Here is a 6,014-nt window from a genome sequence, read left to right on the forward strand (position 1 = left end):
GTCTGAACCTCCTCTGGACTAAGGCAAGCCACACCAACAATTGCATGGTGTCATTTCAATACTTATTACTTTTCCAACTCGAATACGATTTATTTCATGCATTTAATTATTTAAATGAATATTGCTTATGCAAGTTACTTTGTCATGGTTGAAATTCTTAGTTTACAGTAGTGTTTGAATGGATGGACTAGTATGAGGCAGTAGATGTAGTTTTGATAGTGTGTTTATGATATGGTTATGATCGGTATTATTTTCACATGTGAGGAATTGATTTTAATATGTTAGTGGCATAACAAAAAATGATGAGTGTTAAAAACCAGTGAAGTAAAATCAGTAAAGCTTAATGATGACTAGTGCAAATAGAAAACTTTGATCATGTTGATCTGTTTACTTAGATATGTGATGCATGTTCATGGCATACAGTGACTCGAGTTATTTTCATTTCAAGTTAAACCTGATGTTAATTCAACTTGAACATAATGTTGATCGAGTCATGGTGCCACTGAATCAAGTTTTTCCCAGTGCAACCACATTTGCCTTTATGGGAAGGCCTTTATTCGGTCCGTTGTCATGCCTTTGGTCGGTACCTCCAACGAGGGAAGGTTATGGGCGTGCAGTACCCTAGCCCGGTAAGCAGACATAACCTTGTGTGCCCATTGTTGTTATTGTACCTTGTCCCCGTTTGGGACCGTTTAGGTTTTGCCACGACTGTGGCCGTTGATGTCTTTGGTAGACATGGGGTCACCCATGACTTAGCCTAGAAGGGAGTTGGTCGCAGTGGCCGGGAGAGTTTCATGGCAATGGGAGGGTTCTGTCGGAATGCCGTTGGTCCACCCGAATGGGAATGCGAGGCCACGGGTTCCGTGATGTGGGTACAGTGTGCTAACCTCTGCAGAGTGTTTATTAAATCTATCGATAGCCGCGTCCTCGGTTACGGACATAGCTCGTGAGTAAGTCACACCATGGATCAACATGATTAAGTAATCTTGCACACTAAATTTATATGCTTGGCACTGGTTAAGTGGTGAGGTTTTTGAGATCATGAAGATGATCGTTGTGGGAACCGAAGTGTTGGTTTCGTTTGTGATCCGGGCTTGATCACCGTTTTGGTTACGAGGTAACCCGTTTGGTAAGAGAGTCCAAGGGACTCGGTGCACAAGTTTGATTTCACTGCATCAGTAGTATGTTATCGCATTGCATTTAAATTGATTAATTGTCATGATATTGTTTGCCATTATGCTTATGCTTGTTGTGAGCTTGCAAGTACATTCAATGTACTCACCTGGCATGTCATGCCAGATTTCAGGAAAGTCTTACCGGATCGGAGTGCTTCCCATGTCTAGACCGTGTCCACATCGGTGTCCCTGTGCCATGGAGTTCCGCTTTGTCGTCGTTCCGCTTCTGTGTACTTATCGTGATCGAGGCCCCTTCATGTTCATTAAATAATAAACATATTGTTCAGCCGCACCGTGTGTGGCGCTTGGCCTCGCTACTTGATGTAATATCGAACATATGTTTCCTCTAGCATCAATAAAGCGGTCGTTATATGTACCAAGTTGTTGTGTGTTGCCAGAAGACTTGATCTCTGGGCAGGCAATGCAAGGTAAACCGGTTGCTCTGAGTCGGGGTGCCACAACCTTTATGCAAAATAAGTTGCATGTCTGTCGGTGGAACCGGTCTGATGTACGTGGACATGTAAGGTTAGTCTGGGCCGCTTCATCTTACAATACCGCCGAATCAAAATAAGACTTGGTGGTAAACAGTATGACGATCACCGCCGAGAACTCTTTGTGTTCTACTCGTGCATATCATCTACGCATAGACCTGGCTCTTGATGCCACTGTTGGGGAACGTTGCATGGAAAACGAAAAATTTCTACGCGCACGCAATGATCTATCCAAGGAGATGCATAGCAACGAGGGGGAGAGTGTGTCTACATACCCTCGTCGACCGTAAGCGGAAGCGTTTGACAACGTGGTTGATGTAGTCAAACTTTCGTCGCTATCCAACCGATCGAGCACCGAACGTACGACACCTCCGCGTTCAGCACACGTTCAGCTCGATTACGTCCTCCGCCTTCTTGATCCAGCAAGACGGCGAGGTAGTGGATGAGTTCCGGCAGCACGACGGCGTGATGATGGTGATGGTGAAGTGATCTCCGCAGGCCTTCGCCTAAGCACTACGAAAGTATGACCAAGGGTGTAAACCGTGGAGGGGGACGCCGCACACGGCTAGCCAATTGTTTGTTGTGTGCTAGGCACCCCCTTCCCACATATATATAGGTGGGAGGGAGGAGCAGCCAAGGGCGCACCCAATTAGGGGGAATCCTGCTTGGGGACTTTCCCAAGCCGCGCCCCCCCTTTCCTTATTTGAAGCGCGGGGAAAGGCAGGGGAGGGTGGCACCCCCCCCCCCTCTTTTCTCCCACGAGAGAGAAAGGCGGGAGGGGCTAGCCCTCCCCTTTTTCCTTCCCTAGGGCTGGCCAAACAAGGGAGGAAGTGCACCAGCCCCCTTGTGGGCTGGTCTGTCCCCTCCTTTGGCCCATAAGGCCCATAACTTGCCGGGGGGTGCCTGGAACCCCTTCCGGTGACCCGATTCCTTCCCGGTACGTTCCGAAACACTTCCGGTGTCCAAATACCATCGTCCTATATATCAATCTTTACCTCTCGACCATTTCGAGACTCCTCATCATGTCCGTGATCTCATCCGGGACTCCGAACAACATTCGGTCACCAAATCACATAACTCAGATAACACTATATCGTCAACGAACGTTAAGCATGCAGACCCTACGGGTTCGAGAACTATGTAGACATGACCGAGACACCTCTCTGGTCAATAACCAATAGCGGAACCTGGATGCCCACATTGGCTCCTATATATATACTATGAAGATCTTTATCGGTCTAACCGTTATGACAACATACGTAATTCCTTTTGTCTGTCGGTATGTTACTTGCCCGAGATTCGATCGTCGGTATCTATATACCTATTTCAATCTCGTTACCAGAAAGTCTCTTTACTCGTTCCGTAATACATCATCTTGCAACTAACTCATTAGTCACTTTGCTTGCAAGGCTTCTTATGATGTGTATTACCGAGAGGGCCCAGAGATACATCTTCCATACTCGGAGTGACAAATCTCAATCTCGATCCATGCCAACTCAACAAACACCTTCGGAGATACCTGTAGAGCATCTTTATGACCACCCAGTTACGTTGTGACGTTTGATAGCACACAAGGTATTACACCGGTATCCGGGGTTGCATGATCTCGTGGTCCAAGGAACATGTATTTGAAATATAAGAAAGCCGTAGCAAAAACTGTGCGATCAAATGCTAAGCTAACAGATGGGTCTTGTCCATCACATCATTCTCCTAACGATGTGATCCCGTTATCAAATGACAACTCATGTCCATGGTTTGGAAACCTTAACCATCTTTGATCAACGGTATTTGTTTATGTATTCACACATGTATTTAAGTTTCTGGTCAATAGAATTCTAGCATGAATAATAAACCTTTATCATGATTAAGTAAATATAATAATAACCATTTTATTATTGCCTCTAGGGCATATTTCCATCAATGGCCGTCCGGATTGCTCTCCGCCGCTCCCGGGAGGAGGCCTTTGCGAGGTAGCGCTCGGACTTGTTTCGTCGGGAATTCGTTGCGTCCGTCCAAATGGCGCATGGATCCGGCACTAGGCCAGCCGTAGCTGTCTTACGGGAGGCCGTGCGGTCCATCTGGCATCCGAACTCACAAGCGGACGCACAAACCCTCCGTTGGCGCGCGGAGTATGGGGACGCACCATGGGCCTCGTCCGACGAGGCCATGGCACGACGTGCCCGCCGTGCAAGGCACCGGGCACGGGAGACGGCGGCAGCCCTCGCGGCAATGGAAGTCGGCGAGGTGGAGTCGCATTCTCCGGCGCCCCGTACGGCGCATCAGTCCGGGCATCGCAACCGCGTCGTGGTGGACGTCCGCGTCTCATCCCAGGACGGATCCTTCATCGATCTGGCGTCCACCGACAACGTTCGGGTTCGGGCTCCGACGAGGAAGAGTAGGGCATGGGAGACGGCGGCGCATAGAGTCTCGTGAGCCGGCTCGTGTCCCATGCCGTGCTCTACCTTGCCGGCGACCGGACCAACACTATGAGGAGCACAGACGGCCGTCGGACATGGCCACGGCGAAGCCGGGCGAGCGGGGAGCGGAACCGGGCGAGCTCCGCTTAGATTAGGTTTCACCTTGCATATAATAATATGGATACGAGGTTTCTAATTTGAGGTATCCAGATGTGGAATGCATTTTTGAGGCATGACCGATCACTGTCCACGGATGCGCCTGGGCGCGTCCGCGGGCGTTTGAGCGGTCGGATTTGCCAAGTCCGGCTGTAGATGCTCTTACATCGTTCGCCAAAGCCAATTCAATGCGGTAAAGGTATAGGAAATTCTCAATGAAGTCTAATAGTGGTGTGATACTGCTAGGATCAGCAATGTCATCAGTAAAGATAAGGATTTGGCCCAGGTTTTTGTTAATTTTTTCTGATTGAAGCGTCCTGTATGCATGGCGCCGAGTCGAAGTTTGTCGCGTTTCACATAGTCGCGCAGATTTCATGGCCATTTTGCACACCTGTAAATGACGCCAAGCAAGTGTATGCAGCTGAGGCGTTTATGAATGCCATCCATCTCCCAACTTCTAACGCGCTCCCCCCATCGGCCGGCCTAGTTACGTGGACAGCTACGTGGACACGTTGCCTACTCCACGTACTACGTCGTCTTGCCCAGGACACTCATCGAGGAGAGCTCCCCCCATCTCATCCAAGCTGGCCTCTCCCGCCTATATATAGTTTCGATTCATCTTCATGGGCATCTTCATCTCATCCATCACACAACACACAACCTAGCTAGCTACTGCTGCTGATCGATCTTGCACACCCAACTGAAGGTCGACGCATGGCATCCAAGGGTCTCATAGTGGTTGCTGTCCTGCTTGCTGCGGCTTTCCTCGTGGCCACAGCTGAACAAACTCGTGAGCGTACTAGTAGTTTTCAACTGATTCGATCACTGTATAAACTGGCATACACGCAGTATCGTATTCATCATCATTACGCTAGTTAAGAAACCCTGCTGCTGCTGCTGCTGCTGCAACTAATTAAATGTACACCGTTTCTGTTCATGCAGAGGCCAACAAGGAAGAGACCCATGCCGGTGTTCAGGGTGGCTACCCCGGCGGCGGTGGCGGTTGCGGTTGTGGCGGAGGCGGCGCCGGCGGGTATTCTGGACATGGCGGAGGCGGCGCCGGCGGATACCCTGGACACGGCGGGTGCGGCGGCAGCGGCGGCTGCAGTCCCGGAGCCCAAGTATCGGGCGGAGGTCCGCAACTAAGTGCCGGATGCGGCAGCGTGCATGCGTAGTATAGACGTACTACCGTTGCTAGTTGCACGCACGTAGTAACTACTCGTATGCATGGTCAATAAGAAGCTACTGCATGTGTATGTATACGTACACATTGCACAGTTATCTTGATCCAATACCAGGACTCCGTTCTGGTCAATGGTGTTCATGTTTACCCCTGTAAGACTTGTCTTTCTTGCTCAATATGCAGGAAACTCTCGTTCATGCATGTTATACACTAGTAGAAAACAGGGCATTGGTTCGGCCCTTGTAATACCATTAATCCCGGTTCGCTCACGAACCGGGACCAAAGGAGGCAATTGTCCCGGTTCGTGAGCCCAGGGGGCCGGCCGGGTCATGTGGGCCACTGGTCCCGGTTCGTCTGTCTCTTTTGGTCCCGGTTCCACGCACGAACCGGGACCAATGCGCCTCGCCCCTGGCCCATGACAATTAGTCCCGGTTTGTGCCACAAACCGGGACTAAAGGGTTGGTCCTCGTTGCGGTCAGAGTTTAGTCCCACCTCGCCAAACGAAGGGCGCTCACACCGGTTTATAAGCCTATCCCTCTCTACCTTGTTGAGCTCCTCTGGAAAAAAAATAGATGCCCTTATAAAGGGAATT

The 6,014-nt window shown here is 50.0% G+C and overlaps 1 non-coding gene across 1 annotated transcript; it reads left to right on the forward strand.

Moving 5' to 3' along the window:
• Positions 1-4,531: 4,531 nt before the first annotated feature.
• On the forward strand, positions 4,532-5,668 carry LOC109784577 (uncharacterized). The gene is made up of 2 exons (XR_012186985.1): positions 4,532-5,029; positions 5,182-5,668. It is a non-coding gene; the product is annotated as an uncharacterized protein (transcript).
• Positions 5,669-6,014: the final 346 nt, after the last annotated feature.

The sequence above is a fragment of the Aegilops tauschii genome, chromosome 6 (assembly GCF_002575655.3).
Source record: "Aegilops tauschii subsp. strangulata cultivar AL8/78 chromosome 6, Aet v6.0, whole genome shotgun sequence".
Taxonomy (NCBI): domain Eukaryota; kingdom Viridiplantae; phylum Streptophyta; class Magnoliopsida; order Poales; family Poaceae; genus Aegilops; species Aegilops tauschii.